Source organism: Piliocolobus tephrosceles, chromosome 1 (assembly GCF_002776525.5).
Source record: "Piliocolobus tephrosceles isolate RC106 chromosome 1, ASM277652v3, whole genome shotgun sequence".
In the NCBI taxonomy this organism is placed as follows: Eukaryota; Metazoa; Chordata; class Mammalia; order Primates; family Cercopithecidae; genus Piliocolobus; species Piliocolobus tephrosceles.
This window is the reverse complement of record NC_045434.1, coordinates 213,100,012-213,117,502: the sequence shown is the minus strand read 5'-3', so window position 1 is coordinate 213,117,502 and position 17,491 is coordinate 213,100,012. Positions and strand designations below refer to the sequence as shown.

The following is a 17,491-nucleotide window of genomic DNA, read 5'->3' as shown; positions in this document are numbered from 1 at the left end:
ATCTCCTGACCTTGTGATCCGCCCGTCTCAGCCTCCCAAAGTGCTGGGATTACAGGCTTGAGCCACCGCGCCCGGCTTGACACTATAATTCTTAACATATTCAGAACATTGGGTCTATATTGACGAAAAGAATTTATAAATTATATTTTAAAGTAAGTTTATTTATGACAATTATACAATTGCACAGTTTATATGCTGAGGCAAACAAAATATGACGCTCAATACATGGAAAGATAAACTGTATGAAACTAAAGCTATCTGAGCTGTGAAAAGAAGTCACTGTTCAACCGGGCGCAGTGACTTAACACCTGTAATCTCAGCACTTTGAGAGGCCGAGGCGGGAGGATCACGAGGTCAAGAGATCAAGACCATCCTGGCTAACACGGTGAAACCCCGTCTCTACTAAAAATACAAAAATTAGCTGGGCATGGTGGCACACACCTGTAGTCCCAGCTACTCGGGAGGCTGAGGCAGGAGAATCGCTTGAACCCGGGAGGTAGGGGTTGCAGTGAGTCAAAATTGTGCCACTGTACTCCAGCCTGGGGACAGAGTGAGACTCCATCTCAAAGACAAAAATAATAATAATTTTTTAAAAAGTTCACTGTTCATTATCAGAACCATTACAGAACAAATATTCCAAGCCTACATATAACCCCCCAAGTTACTAAAGTTTTGAAGGGGAGGGTTGGTCTGTTTTTTTGTTTTTTTGAGACAGAGTCTCATTCTGTTGCCCAGACTGAAGTGCAGTGGCTGAATCACGGCTCACTGCAGCCTTGACCTCCCGGCCTAAATCAATCCTCCCTCCTCAGCATCCCGAGTAGCTGAGACTACAGGTGCATGCCACCATGCCTGGCTTTTTTTTTTTTTTTTTTTTTTTTTAGAAAGACTGGGTTTTGCCATGTTGTCCAGGCTGGTCTCAAATTCTTGGGCTCAAGTGATCTCCCTGCCTCAGCCCCACAAGGTGCTGGGATTACAGGCATGTGCTACTGTGCCCAGCCAACTAAAGTTTTTGTGGCATCAAAAGTGTTTAAGGATTCCACAAAGACTAAATTCTCACTAAGTTATGCAAACAAAGGTGCTAAGCCATTTCAACCAAGATATGAAAGAAACATGTAGATGTTTTATAAAGCTAAATTTCTGGCTGGGCGCGGTGGCTCAAGCCTGTAATCCCAGCACTTTGGGAGGCCGAGACAGGCGGATCACGAGGTCAGGAGATCGAGACCATCCTGGCTAACACGGTGAAACTCCGTCTCTACTAAAAAATACAAAAAACTAGCCGGGCGAGGTGGCGGGCGCCTGTAGTCCCAGCTACTTGGGAGGCTGAGGCAGGAGAATGGCGTAAACCCTGGAGGCGGAGCTTGCAGTGAGCTGAGATCCGGCCACTGCACTCCAGCCCAGGCGACAGAGCAAAACTCCATCTCAAAAAAAAAAAAATAAATAAAGCTAAATTTCTTAAGGAATATGAATATTAACAAAAACTTTTCTCAATATATTAATAGAAACAAGATGTATGCACATTTTTCCAATTTATAGATGTTAAAAATTAAGTCTCAACAAGCTCTTTAACCATATGTGTATAATCCTAAGTGTATAACAACTTAGGAAATTTCAGTAATTATTCCTACAATAATGAATCACATAAAATATATATATGTACACATGACAGATTATGCTACCAAGATCAGAATGTTCAAATCAGAAGGCAGTTCATCTTGTTAGAAAATCTATCCAGCAATAAAAATCTGAAGCCATCGTTAGATCAAGACAAATTTTAGTGAAAATTCTATACTGAATACTGAACTGGAGGTGGGGGGTTATTCTTATAAATAATACTGAAGGATTACAAACAATACTGTCAAATTATCAAATGTGTTAATACTACATTAGCCATTCCACTAGCATTTATGGCACAAACTGCCAGATGTAGTGCAATACTAATCCTTCCCTCCTTCCAAAGTAAGAGAACCCCTGATTTTTGACTAGGCACATAGGAATTTCCAGTACAGAATATACATTCCAGCTTCTCTTGCAGTTATGTGTGACCTTGTTATAATCGAAGGGACATAGCAGAAGCGATATGTACAATTTCTGGAAAGTATCTTCACAAGATGGGGGCATGCCCAGCTTTTGCCTTTTCCTCCTTCCTGCTGGTGAGAATGTAGAACTAATGTGAGAAAGTGGAGAAGCCACCTTTGACTAAAAGGAAAGAGTTACATGTTGAAGGCTGGGTCCCCTAATGAGCATGAAGGTACCATACTGGTTCAGGACTGTCTATGAGATACATGAAAGAAAGGAAACTTCTATCTCGTTTAAGCCATTGTTATTTTTGGTTTCTACTACTCACTGCTGAATCTAATCCTATCTAAAACAAGGCAAAATTATAGAGAAAGACTACTATATTTATTAAATTTTACTCTTTCAAATGATTTTTTTTTTTTGCTTTGGTTTGTTTGTTTGTTTTGAGCCAGAGTCTTGCTCTGTCATCCAGGCTGCAGTGCCGTGGCTCACTGCAGCCTCAGCATCCCAGGTTCAAGCAATTGTCCTGGCTCCTGAGTAGCTGGGATTACAGATGCCCGCCACCATGTTCAGCTATTAAATAATTTTGAATACATATTTTAAACTTACTAGGACTAAAATAAACTCATTTGGGGGGGCCGGGCGCAACAGCTCATCCCTGTAACCCCAGCACTTTGGGAATCTGAGGTTGGTAGATCACCTGAGGTCAGGAGTTCCAGACCAGCCTAGCCAATATGATGAAACCCCATCTCTATTAAAAATACAAAAATTAAGCCAGGTGCAGTGGCTTTCACCTGTAATCCCAGCACTTTGGGAGGCTGAGGCGGGTGGATCACCTGAGGTCAGGAGTACCAGACCAGCCTGGTCAACATGGTGAAACCTCACCTCCACTAAAAATACAAAAATTAGCCAGGCATGGTGGCTGGCGCCTGTAGTCCCAGCTACTCGAGAGGCTGACACAGGAGAATCACTTGAATCCAGGAGGCGGAGGTTGCAGTGAGCAGAGACTGCACCATTGTGCTCTAGCCTGGGCGATAAGAGTGAGAATCCAACTCAAAAAAAAAAAAAAAAATACAAAAATTAGTCGGGCATGGTGGAGCGTGCCTGTAGTCCCAGCTACTCAGAAGGCTGAGGCAGGAGAATCGCTTGAACCTGGGAGGCAGAGGTTGCAGTGAGCCGAGATCACGCCATTGCACTCCAGCCTGGGCAACAGGAGTGAGACTCCGTCTCAAAACAAAACAAAAATAAATATATAAACAAACTATTTTTTTTTTCTGAGATGGAATTTCACACTTGCTTTCCAGGCTGGAGTGCAATGGTGCAATTTCAGCTCACTGCAACCTCTGCCTCCCAGGTTCAAGAGATTCTCCTGTGTCAGTCTTCCAAGTAGCTGAGATTACAAACGTTCGCCACCACGCCCGCCTAATTTTTGTATTTTTAGTAGAGACGTGGTTTCATCATGTTGGCCAGGTTGGTCTCAAACTCCTGACCTCAGGCAATCCACCCATGTCAATCTCCCAAAGTGCTGGGATTATAGGTGTGAGCCACTGCACCCAGCCAACAAACTTATTTTTGATGATTCAAATAACTAAGCTCTAAAATGTTTTTTTTACACTATATTTGAGGTATAAAATTGTTATTATCAATAATTATTTGGCCAGGCGCAGTGGCTCACACCTATAATCCCCCAGCACTTTGGGAGGCAGAGGTGGGCGGATCACCAGAGGTCAGGAGATCAAGACCAGCCTGGCCAACATGGCAAAGCCCCGTCTCTACTAAAAATACAAAATTTAGCCAGGCATGGTGGTGATCGCCTGTAATCCCAGCTACTTGGGAGGCTGAGGCAGGAGAATGGCTTGAGTCCGGGAGGCAGAGTTTGCAGTGAGCCGAGATCATCCAGCCTGGTGACAGAGGGAGACTCCATCTCAAAAAATAATAATAACAACTTCCTAAGTATGCCTTGGGGTCAAGCGATTAAGCCGAATCTCCCTTATCTCTACCTCAATAATACCATACGGTAATATTATTCATTCGTTTAACAAATGAATACCTACTATACTCCTCGCATGAAAGGTGCACTGAAGTGACCAAAGCAGATGACGGGCCTCTTCCTACGGGAGTTTACAAGCCAGCATCAATGCAGCCAAGGCTGTAGAAGCTGAGTGAAACCCTCTGCCTCCCTCTTCTCTAGCCTCCAAGTTCATCACTCCCCTGCTGTCATATTCTTGCTTCAGGCTGCAATATGAGAGTACAATATGAGTAGACTTCAGCTTTGCTCTGCTAATATAATCACACATAACCATATTCCCCAAAGATGACACTGCTGTTACCAAAATTAGCATCGGCATCTTACCAAAATGCCATAGCAGCCATCATTGATGGTGGGTCAGTTCTCCACATGGCAAATCTTATTTATCACAACATATCTTTCCCTAATTGTACCTTATGGGCTTCTCTTATCCTTGAATTCTGTTGTTGTGACAGGATCTCACTCTGTCTCCCAAGCTGGAGAGCAATGGCACAATCTTGGCTCATTGCAGCCTTGACCTTGCAGGCTCAAACAATCCTCCCGCCTCAGCCTCCTAAGTAGCTAGGACTATAGGCACGTGCTACCACGCCTGGTTAATTTTTAATCTTTTTGACAGAGACAGGGGTCTTGTTACATTGCCCAGGCTGGTCTCAAACTCCTGGTCTCAAGTGATCCTCCTGCCTTGACCTCCCAAAGCACTAGGATTACAGTTGTGAGCCACCACATCTAGCCTTATCCTTAAATTTGAAAACTACTTTGCAGTTCCGCCACCCCCCACCCCCGCAGTCCCAGGGACTATCCTGAAAAATGTTAGAAGGTAGGGTTGCTTCGGTAGACAGCCAAATAATTTTAGTTATTCCTCAGAGACCACTACATCAACCTCACCAGAGATTTGAAGCCGGACCAGCAAGACGTCTTGCTCTCTCCCTCAATCGCCTTCCTTCCTGAATCGCTCTAAGAGGATGGAACACTAATCTGATTGAGTCAAGAGTCCACAATACTGACTGAATCCTTCAGGAACATAATAAATAAGAGGAACAGCTAAGCCATAACATTCTGATCATTTATTAACACCCCAAACTTCAAAATGTACTATTACTCTATTCACTTGGTATTTAATCACATATTGTTTTTTAGCATTTCCTATATTCAAGGAATAGCAAACATTTTAGAATTGATACTTCAAAGAGAATTTATTCAAACCATCTGGTGTTCACCCATTATCTCCTGCAGATCTCCTGATTATTATAAATAACAAAGAGAACATACTGCAAAGCTAGATCTCTGGATGACAATAACAATAATAAAAACAGGCTAATATTTATTGACCATTTACTATGTGCCAGAGACTTTTTTAAATACTTTATATGAATTAATTACTTTGGCCCTCACAACAAACCCACGAGTATTATTATCTCTATTTTACAGATGAGGAAACTGAAACCCAGAAAGGTAAATAACCTGCCTGAAGTCACAGAGTTAATAAGCAGTGGGCTGCAGATTGAGTTTAGAGCTCTTAACAACTTTTCTGCAATAGCATAATAGTTAATGGCAGGCAAATACTACAGCTTGGTAAGTTCTGAAACTTAGGGCCAAAAGGATATTCAAGGAGGCCAAAGACAACACAGATCTGCATCTCAAGAGAGAGATTTTCAAACTTCTAGGCTGGACCAAACTGGTGTTAAAGAAGTACTGAGGAAGGGCTGGGCGCGGTGACTCACGCCTGTAATCACAGCACTTTGGGAGGCCAAGGCGGGAGGATCACGAGGTCAGGAGATCAATGCCATCCTGGCTAACACAGTGAAACCCCGTCTCTACTAAAAAATACAAAAAATTAGCTGGGCGTGGTGGCGGGTGCCTGTAGTCCCAGCTACTCGGGAGGCTGAGGCAGGAGAATGGTGTGAATCCAGGAGGCGGAGCTTGCAGTGAGCTGAGATCACACCACTGCACTCCAGCCTGGGCAACAGAGTGGGACTTCGTCTTAAAAAAAAAAAAGAAGTACTGAGGGAGAAGTTAATGGATAGAATCATTAAGAATATCAATATTTAACATAAACCCAGCACATTTTAGATCAAAATGATAATATAGTAGGGTGGTATGTGTATACTATAGATATACAACATATATTACAAACCAAAATACATAATAATTATACCTACTCCATAGGAACTAGAACATAGTTTAATTATAATTAGGTTTATGGTAGCATCTTTGTTGGCTGTAGCTAAGATTTTTCATGCTAAATCCTTAGGCAAGAACGCAACCTATAATACTGTTCCTATGAAAGAAAATAATCTGCTTTAAAATCTTTCTTCAGACATTTCCAGGGAACAGACAGTTGTGAAAAGAAAGTCAGCCTAAATAGATGGACCATATTGCAACTAAGACTCATAATGCTTGTTTTACATTTGTATACCACTGGAATTAGGAAAGGTCTTGCAGAGGTTAACTGGCAGCATTTTTTTCATTCTTAGCAGTATATAAAATAATGGTGCATTTTACAAATGATAGCATCTTAGAGTCAATAAAATGTGTTTTTCAGAATACATCTTTTTTTTTTTTTTTTTTTTGAGACGGAGTCTCACTCTGTCGCCCGGGCTGGAGTGCAGTGGCCGGATCTCAGCTCACTGCAAGCTCCGCCTCCCGGGTTTATGCCATTCTCCTGCCTCAGCCTCCCGAGTAGCTGGGACTACAGGCGCCCGCCACCTCGCCCGGCTAGTTTTTTGTATTTTTTTAGTAGAGACGGGGTTTCACCGTGTTAGCCAGGATGCTCTCGATCTCCTGACCTTGTGATCCACCCATCTCGGCCTCCCAAAGTGCTGGGATTACAGGCTTCAGCCACCGCGCCCGGCCGAATACATCTAATTCTAAGTGTGAGCACATATACTGCTGTAGTCAAAGGAAAACTTTCTGCCTTCAAGAGATGTATAATCTAATAAAGAGAACATAATTAGCTCTAAAATATAAATGCAAGTAATAAACATTAATACAAGATATGAAGTGATCAAATGAGTGAGAAGGTTGTAACAAGAATTGAAGAAAAGGTATTTAAGTGGTAGAAAATAGAAGTGGCCAAACCAAAAAAACTTCAGACACTGTGTCCTGAGCAGTTCGTCGTCGTTGTTGTTGTTGTTGTTGTTGTTGTTGTTGTTTGACAGAGTCTCACTCTGTCACCCAGGCTAGAGTGCAGTGTCGCAATCTTGGCTCACTGCAACCTCTGCCTCCTGGGTTCTAGAGATTCTCCTGCCTCAGACTCCCGAGTAGCTGGGACTACAGGCACCCACCATCACACCCAGCTAATTTTTGTATTTTTAATAGAGATGGGGTTTAACCATGTTGGCCAGGATGGTCTCAAACTCCTGACTTCAGGTGATCTGCCCACATTGGCCTCCCAAAGTGTTGGGATTACAGGCATGAGCCACCGCGCCTGGCCATGAGCACAGTTTTAAATGAAACAGATTAACTCTGATGTAAGAATAGAAAGAAGATAGGAAACAAAAGCCATCTCAACACAGACAGGGAAGATGAATAACATGAGGTTTTGGTCATGTCACTCTCCTCTAAGAACCAGCAACTATGTTCCAGTCAAAGTAAAGCATTGCTTCAGGGTATTAACAACTAACTAATCAAGGGGAAAACCATTTTTCAGATGTCACATCTCTCTCCTCTGAACTACTGTGGCAGTTTTAAAATAAATCCAGACTGGCATTGGTGGCTCATGCCTGTAATCCCAACACTGGGAGACCAAGGCAGGAGGATGACTCAGTCCAGGAGTTTGAGACCAACCTGGGCAACATAATAAGACACCATCTCTACAACAACTTTTTTAGCCAGGTGTGGTGGCATGCGCCTGTAGTCTTAGCTACACAGGAAGCTGAGACGGGAATCACTCGAGCCTGGGAGGTCAAGGTTGCAGTGAGCTGTGATCATGCCACTGCACTCCAGCCTGAGCTGGACAGTGAGACCTTGTCTCTAAAGTAATTATTTAGCTAATTAATTAAACTTAATAAATCTACAAATTATTTGATACTCCTGCCTGCAAAAAAATTATTTGATACTCCTCCCTTCAAACAAAATAATACAAACATTTTTAAAGTTTTTTTTTTTTTTGAGATGGAGTCTCACTCTGTTCCCCAGGCTGAATTGCAGTGGCACGATCTCTGCTCACTGCAACATCCGCCTCCCGGGTTCAAGCGATTCTTCCACCTCAGCCTCCTGAGTAGCTGGGATTATAGGTATCCGCCATCATGCCCAGTTAATTTATTTTTGTAGAGACGGGGTTTCACCATGTTGGTCAGGCTGGTCTTGAACTCCTGACTTCAGGTGACCTGCCTGTCTCGGCCTCCCAAAGTGCTGGGATTACAGGCGTGAGCCTAAAGTTATTGTCAAATAAAATACATCGGGACATAGTGGCTCATGCCTGTAATCCCAACGCTTTGGGACACCAATGACGGTAGATCACTTCAGCTGAGAAGTTCAAGACCAGCCTGGGCAACATGGCAAAACTCTGTCTCTACAAAAAATACAAAAATTAGCTGGGTGTGGTGGCGCATGCCTATGGTCCCACCTACTCGGAAGGCTGAGGCAGGAGGATCATTTGAGACCGGGGGTTCAAGGCTGCAGTGAGCAGAGATTGTGCCACTGCACTCCAGACTGGATGACAAAGCAAGACCTTTCCTCAAAATATTTAAATTTTAATTTAAAAAAATTAATTTTACAGGTGCATCTCAAACTGTTCTATTAAACTAGAATAGTAATATCTATCCCATGAGTATCTCATGAGAAAGAAACAGGTAGTCTTTGGGGTAAAGGAGGAAAATGAAAAACAAAAACCCTCTATAGTATAAAATGTTTCTGAGGCTTTAAAGAGCTCATGTGCATTATAAACTTATTTCACCTCACACTTAAAATACTTGCAGCATATTAGTAAGCCATAAATACAGTTTGGGAAACACTGACTTGGGTAGGCAGGTAGGTAGGCAGGTAGTCAGTAGATGGTAGAGTCACAGAAAATTAAGGAGAATAAGACAAACGTAATAAAGTGATACCACCTAAAAAAAGGATCATAACTGACTATGAGTTATGACAATGAAGTCTCTTGAAGGAAAACAAGCTTATTCTAATAAGCTATCAAAATCAACAATAGCCGCCAGATGCAGTGGCTCATGCCTAGAATCCACTTGGGTGGATATACTTTCCCAGCATAGCCAGGTCCTGCCAGAGAAGATTTCCAGTGCCTCCCCAGGCAGTTCAAACCAACAGACATGCTCATCTGCTCACACTCCCCCTGAACTGTACTCACCCCACACACACTGAGTGCCTCCATCACTGTACTCCCTTGCTCCCCACCCTAGAAGCAGGACAAAGGTCAAAGAATCAGACCTTTGGCTGGGCATGGTGGCTCACACCTGTAATTCTAGCACTTTGAGTGGCCAAGGCGGGAGGATTGTTAGAGCCTAGGACTTCAAGACCAGCCTGGGCAACATGGCAAGACTTGATTTCTACAAAAATGTAATTAGCTAGGTGTAGTGGTGCACACCTCTAGTCCCAGTGCCAGCTACTTGGGAGGCCAAGAAGGAAAGATAACTTGAGCCCAGGAGTTCAAGGCTGCAGTGAGCCATGCTCATGTCACTGCACTCCAGCCTGAACAATAGAACGAGACCCTCTCTCAAAAAAGAATTAGACGCCAGGCGCGGTGGCTCAAGCCTGTAATCCCAGCACTTTGGGAGGCTGAGACGGGTGGATCACGAGGTCAGGAGTTCAAGACCATCCTGGCTAACACGGTGAAACCCCATCTCTACTAAAAATACAAAAAACTAGCCGGGCGAGGTGGCGGGTGCCTGTAGTCCCAGCTACTCAGGAGGCTGAGGCAGGAGAATGGCGTAAATCCGGGAGGCGGAGCTTGCAGTGAGCTGAGATCCAGCCACTGCACTCCAGCCTGGGCGACAGAGCGAGACTCCGTCTCAAAAAAAAAAAAAAAAAAAAAAATTAGACTTCTGGGAGCCTAGGGAACATATGTAGGTGCCAATGAAAGTGTCCATGCATGCTCTGCTGAATGTGTTCATGGCTGTGTGAGCTAGAATGGGTTATTTTGTAGCAGGAGTTCTGCCCTGCTGCTTCAGGACTGTCTAAAGATGCTGCACAGCCATGCTTCCTCACAAGCTCTCTTTTAAAGTCAGTCCAGGCCAACAATGTCAATACTGTCCCCCTTAGGGTGGTATATTTATTGCAACACACAGCCTGGACACTCATATACAGGGCCGTGGCACTAGGGTAAGGCGCCACAAACTTCTCCTGCTGAGGAGGCAACAAGGCATCTGGTTGCTAAAGCTGGGTGGGATCCATATCCCTGACAGTATTCCAGTATGTATGAGGCACTGCGGAACCGGGGTGTTTGTTCCTAGGTGAGGCCTGACTTGTATGGCTTAAATTTCTGTTCTACTTTTCCCCAACTTGAGATGACTTGGAAGACTTCCTGTTCCTTGCAATGAAAAACAGCCTAACCAAAGTCCTTAAAAGTCATGTGTATAACTACTTCAAAATTAAGATACAACCCATGGCTTCGACTTCCAATGCAAAAACCCAAGACAAATAGGCTATGAGGATTCCTCAAATACCGAGTGGTTTATGAATTAGAGGTCACATCCTTTTATAACCTAACCATATAAGGAAAATTTTCACAGTTAAACATATTGCTCACACTTGCTGACATACTGGCAAATTTTACCAATTGAAAATACGCCGTGCACAGTGGCTCACGCCTGTAATCCCAGCCCTTTAGGAAGCCAAGGCAGGTGGATCACTTGAGGTCAGGAGTTCAAGATTAGCCTGGCCAACATGGTAAAACCCCATCTCTACTAAAAATACAAAAATTAGCCAGGTGTGGTGGCACACATCTGTAATCCCAGTTACTCAGGAGAATGAGGCAGGAGAATTGCTTGAACCCGGGAGGCAAGGTTGCAATGAGACAAGATCGTGCCATCACACTCCAGCCTGGGCGACAGAGCGAGCTCCATCTCAAAAAATAATAATAGTAATAATTTTACACTGGCACAAACAGGTCACTTTATCAAAAAAAAAAAACATCTTATATTAACTGTACCCTCTGACCTAGTTACCTAATGTACAGACACACAGTATATCTTATATTACTTGGTACACCAACAAGTTAGCCATACAAATCACAATTCCAACCCAAACTCGAAGCTAGTAAATATATTTAGTATTTGAGCTTGAGTTATTTGTGTTCAAATGCTCATTAAATTGGTCTATGCAATCTTAACAATGTTCTAACACATATTTAAAATGCTCATTTCTCCTCCATTATTTAAAAAAAAAAAAAAACACCAACTATAACTCTGTTAGACAAGAAACCAAACATAAGCCAACAGGCTCACCAAAATCACACAAATAGGACAAGGAAAGTTTCAACTCCAGAATAATTATCAGGATACCAATCACACAAATATGATTCAACAATCACTTAAATATGATTCAAGAGGAATTCCTGGTAGTAAAAAAAGAAATCCTGTGATTAACTAGAGCACAGCATTATCAGAAACTGATTATGTAAAACAACAGTTTTTCTTTCAGGATGGATGTGTGTGTGTGTGTGTGTGTGTGTGTGTGTGTAACAAAGTTCACAGCTAGGTTACACTAATGACTCACTTAAACATTTGAATTTTCTGCTATCTTAACCTTTAAATCAACTGCAAAAGTAGCTGCCAAAAGCAGTTTAGTAGGAAAGCATACTACTCCCAAAAGAACTTGGTATTCCAACTTATTTTACTACTTAAATTGTTTTTTGATCACTGAGATTTGAAACTAATTTTTAAGTAATGAATGCTTACTAAATCCATTATCATACTCAGCATATACAGGTTTTTAGAAGGGTACAGATTATATTCTTATATGTGTGTTTTTACAGCACCTGGCACATTTCTGTCCAGTATCTGTTCAATATTACACATAATTATTTCAGGACCTGACAGCGTTTACTGTCCTATTTCTTTTTTTCTTTTTTTTTTTTTTTTTTTGAGACAAAGTCTCACTCTGTCACCCAGGATGGAGTGCAGTGGTGCCGATCTCAGCTCCCTATAACCTCTGCCTCTGAGATCAAGCAATTATCATGCCTCAGCCCCTCAAGTAGCTGGGATTACAGCCACGCACCAAAGTGCCAAGCTAATTTTTGTATTTTTAGTAGAGACGAGGTTTCACCGTGTTGGCCAGGCTGGTCTCCAACTGCTGACCTCAAGTGGTCCACTCACCTTGGCCGCCCAAAGTGCTGGGATTACAGGCGTGAGCCACCGCACAAGGCCTTACTGTCTTATTTTTTAAAAGCGTTTTTGACTGACCAGTAAATCAAAGTTGAAAAGGCAACTGGTACATTTTATTTCTTGATTTGGATTACCTTTCTGTCCTGAATTGGTTCTCAGTTCTAGTTTCCTTGTGACAAAACACTGATGGAGAATACATTGAACTGAAATCCCCTGAATCCACTCCCACTGAGAAAATAATACATTTGAACTGTTCACATTTCATTGTAAAAGATACACAACTTTAGAGATTACTCTTGAAGTTTTGAAAGTAAAGTGAATCAGAAGTCACATTTCTAGAAGCAGTCAGTCTGGAACAGATGTTTATCCTACACACCCAGTCCCCTTTACCACTGCAAACCTCTCTAATAGTTCATTACATTAGAACAACTGAGAGGGGTTAGGATTTGTGAAAATAAAAATCCTTTTGAGACATTTATTAAGCATTTATTAAGATTATCTCTGAAACTGTACCTTAGTTTACAAGCCTTTGGGCAGCAATTCGACCCTCTTGTATGTTAATCCGTGTACACCCTCATTTCACATTTTCTCTGGCTTCCAATTTTATTTTATTTTTATCTAATCCATACAATAAGTCACCCTATCAGACTTTATAGGACTACTGAAAACAACACTACTGCAATGCAAGGCTACTACATTTGCAAAATTGCCGATTTTAGTGAGATTTCCCTCCCTCAACTCCTCCTCTACCCCTCTACCTGGGTTAAATCTCGAGAAAAACCTCTGTCCAGTGCTACAATTTTACTTTCCATAGAGTAGGTTTGATTTTTTATTAATGATACTAAAAACTTTTTTGAAAGACTGCTGGTGTATATGGTTTCCAATACTGGGAACAGAAAACCCTCTTGTGTAATATTTCAAAAGAAATTGTCTCATAAAAGATGAGAAGGTACCAATTCAAAGGAGTCCTGGGAAGTCACAAAGTGTAAATACTTCTGGTAACAGAACAAATTAATGTCGAGGCACAACCAATAACATAATAATGCCTCAATGCAACCGTGCCTGTCAAAGGACATCTGTATTAGCAGCTCGGGGAAGTGGCATTTGCAGAAAGGCACAACAACTGTGCTTAAAAGAAAATCATTAAGCCTCAGCCGTTAATCCCCTCCCCCACCCTGTTCGTCTGGGTCTTTCCAAGCAATTAACCAGTAGAAGGTGCTATTCTGCAACCCACATGTATTCACACCAACCTCCATCCTTGGGCCACAGCTGGGTTTACCGCAGGTGGACTAGCCTATTCCCTGTCCAGTATTCAAAGGAGCCCCCTAAACAGAAAGCCAGATCTTTTCTTATAACCCTTATTTACAAAAACAACATTGACAGCTCAATTGCCAGCAAACCTGACACATCACACCACTAAAAACATGCAAACATCATCTTGTTAAATATTAACCTCAACACAATCTTTATAATATTAACCAATAAAATTTATTTCTACCTAGAAAGACTCTGCTCACATTCACTACTAAGAGTCAAGTGAACAAATCACTGTCCCCAACAAAATCAGGGTCAATGAGAAATACGAAAGCAATGAGAGCTGAACATAAGGCCACAGCATATAAAGAGGAATTTTATCTTTACATACACAAAAAAGAAAGAGCAGCAGAAACCAGGGCTGCAAAGGAAAGAAAGGGAGGCAGAGAGAAGAGGAGTCTCTGAACATGTTTTTGAGTGTCCTTTAGTTTCCAATGCACTCTTCTACCTCACAAGGTTGCAAAAAAGGCCAGGCATGACATGGGTGGAAGAAAGCTGAAACAGAAAAGCACCCTCCCTTCCCCCATCTTCTCTCTTCTCTCCCAAAAAGAGCTGTGTTTGTCTGTGCAAACCTAGTCCCAAATATGGGAGAGAGAGAATGAACGTGTGTATGGAAGAACAATGAGCCCTCAGCTTGGTATTGTGTGTGTATGTGTGTGTGTGCGTGTATGTGTGTGTCTGTCTGCCTCTGCCTCTTTTCCCTTCGACCTCAACAACAACAGGGAGAGCTGCAAGCCAGTTTTCCACCCATCCCAGGCCATCAAAATCAAAACTGGTTGCTAATTTACAGTAGTATTAACACAACAAGCAAATCCATGGAACAAAATATCAACCCAAAGATGATTTTATTATAGTATAGATCCAGCTTCTCTCCCCTCCCCCAACAGACTGAGACTAAAGAGACCAGTGTACACTAGACAAAAAGGTCCCTCTTTAAATGGAAAGCAATTATGAAAACTGTCTCAAATCTTCGGTGCATCAATTCCTGCTATATTAAAATGTCCGTTTTGTAATTCACCAAGTTCGTCCTCTTACTAGTTAGCTTTTTTTGCGTTTAAAAAATTGCTTTGAAGACGGCTATTTCAGGATTCATACAAAACTACTTTCTAAATGTACCTTAAAATAGCAACACATACTGAAACATTTAAAGCACCCAATTTCTCAAGGACACATTTTGCTGAAATCAATGTTTGAAGTCTGTAATCCAGAAAAATTGTAAGCAAACCTTGGAAAAGAGACAGAGGAAAATGACAATTCAACAATGAATCATTTTGTTTTCCTTTCAACAACTTCTCAAGCAACCAGTTTCAAAGGAAGCCTGCAACACTTTTCCCCCTTTCCAACAGACACACATACACACATCATCCTATGTAAAACTACGAATCCTTCCATCACCTTAAAAATTAATGATAAATAGAAGCCACCCTCCTTCAGAGAGCAGAACTAAAACAGGATAGTAAGAATTCCATTCTGCTGCAAGTGACTTTGGGTTTCCTGATTTTCTAATCACATACAGCTGAGAACTAGAGATTGGGAGCACAAAGAGGAAATCTCCCCCCTAATGAGAAAATGATACTTTAATAATAAAGTCCTCCCCCTAGCACCCCGAAATCCACATTCAAGAAATTCACAGTTCCAGTCCTTGACTTCCTTCTCTTCCAGTTTCAGCCAATAATTTAGTCACATGAAATAGTTTAACCTCAAACAAGTACAACAAGAGCATGAATAAGAGGCCAAGAGAGAGCAGGGGTCAGAAGGCACGCAGGAACGGTCACCTGGCCCGGACATGACCAAAGAAGTGCCCTGCCCTCGTCCGGCTCCCCTCGACTTCGGCTTCGACCCCAGCCTTTTCTTCCTGCCTCCCCCCGGGCGAATGACTGCTTTCACGGCCGACCCTCCAGGACGAGGGGCCAAAAAAGAGCACACGACCCGGCGCGGGCAAGTTGGAGACTTACCTTCCCCTAAAGCGCTACACCATCAATAGAGAGGTGTTCGCGGCCCAGCTCCGGGGAAAGTGGTGGGGACGGGGCGGGAGGCCGCGCGGAGGCTGCGGGGCCAAGGGCCGAGAGGGGCGGCCCGCGGGGAAGCGACGCGGAGGGGCTGAGGGGGCTTCCCTGCCGTGACCTTTCCTGCGACTTGAACCTAGGTTCCCTCCTCCTCGGTCGGGCAGATCTTTCAGAAGCGGGAGCCCAGGATCATGTCTGGTTTTGTTTTCCGAGGGCGAGGGGGCTCCTGAGGATGATGGTGATTTTTTTTTTTAATCCTCAACTAGGAGAGAAAATGAGGCAGAGACAATGTGGGGAGCGAGAGAGGGGAAGAGGAGGGGGGAGGAGGCGGGGACCGAGGCCCAGCGGGGCGAGCGTCTCGAGGTGTTCGGGAGGCTGAGAAGAGTCCGGAGCGCGGAGGGTTGCTCGCGAGCGTCTGTGGGAGCAGCGGCACCTCCGCGATGGTGGCGGAGCCGCGGCGGAGCTGCTGCACCGACCCGCCGCCCACTCCCCGCTCGGGCCCGGCCCACCTCGCAGTATCGCACCTCCCCATTGGCGCAGCGCGGCGTGACGCGTCCTTGGGCCCGGCCAATGGGAGGCGGAGGGCGGGCGGAGAAGGCGGGATCTCTTTTCTTTTTTTTTTTTTTTTTTTTTTTTTTTTTTTTTTTAATCTTTTTAATAAAATGAGCAGAGAAGAAGGCTGGGGGAGGCCAAGCCTTGACAACGCCGCGGCTTGGGGCTGCAGGGCGCGCGCTGCAGGCGGCGGCCCGAGGCGGTGGGCTGGGCTCCCGACGGGGGCGCGTCTTTGTGAGAGTGCGAGACCGGCCCTCCGCCGCCGCCCGCCGCACTCCAGGACCGCCCCACGCGCCCCCCCGGGCGGGGCCGGGCTGGCTGGGCGGGCAGGTCCCGGTTGGGGTGGGCGGGAGTCCAGTTGCTCCTGCTGTTACCCGGGTCTTAATTGGCCTTTTCAGTCGTTAGGACGCGGATCCACGTTCCTGCGGGCTACAGAGTGGGTGTAAACGATTCGCATACGGACTCTTTGGAAATTCTGATGAGCAGCTGATAATATCTTTCAAATAGTGTACATGACAAAAGATGAATTAAGAAAGAAAAAAGTGATAAGTCGCACTGCTTATTTGAAAAGAATAAAAAGTGTCGTGAAGACATAAAGAAGAGACTGTACAGGTACAGAAGGGATTTTAGAAAGCAGTGTACAACTCTATAGGGTAAGTGTGAAAAAAAATCTAAAAAGAGAAAAGACCAAACATCACCTCTTTTTCTTTGAAGAATAAAGTATTGTGTCCCACCTCCCGAAAGCCCGAAAATCACAGGGTCTATCATGCTGTAAAGGGAGTAGGGGCAGGCCAAATGAACATATTCTAGTTAATGTAATTTATGGGATTGAGGGGTTTGGAAATTTCAATTATGATTAGCAATTTTTGAAATACACATCATGTTTATTGAGTTCTGTCACAGAGCCTGGCACGAATCCAGGGTGAATCATCAACCTAATGTTGGTTTGTTAATACTCTGTAAATGCTTATTGGTGTCCTTATACCATACACTCTTCCCGAAGGAGTTAAGGTCTGTATAAAATAAAATAAGGGGTAGAAAACGTAGCACAAAATAATTCACTCATCTATTTCAAATGAAGTGATAATTTTATCCTTGGAATATCTATTCAGATTATAATTCCCACATTCAATTATTCTTTAAAGAATAATTTGGACTAACAGATGCTATTGGACTATGACCCAAGAGATCTAAAAAAAAGAAAAGAAAGAAAGCGATAGATCCTTGCCATCACCTTTCTGAGTAACTTTCAGCAAGAAAAATCCTCGTTGCTGGAGTTATGAAATGGGGAAACTAGT

The 17,491-nt window shown here is 43.3% G+C and overlaps 1 protein-coding gene across 3 annotated transcripts in view; it reads right to left on the bottom strand.

The window, feature by feature from the left end:
* The window catches only part of RERE (arginine-glutamic acid dipeptide repeats), a 469,695-nt gene extending 453,587 nt beyond the window's left edge, over positions 1-16,108 (bottom strand). For all 3 annotated transcript variants that reach the window (XM_023215261.1, XM_023215263.1, XM_023215264.1), the window contains exon 1: positions 15,591-16,108. The gene's annotated coding sequence lies outside the window, so the exon portion shown is untranslated. The remainder of the gene's footprint in view (positions 1-15,590) is intronic.
* Between the last annotated feature and the right edge of the window lie 1,383 nt (positions 16,109-17,491).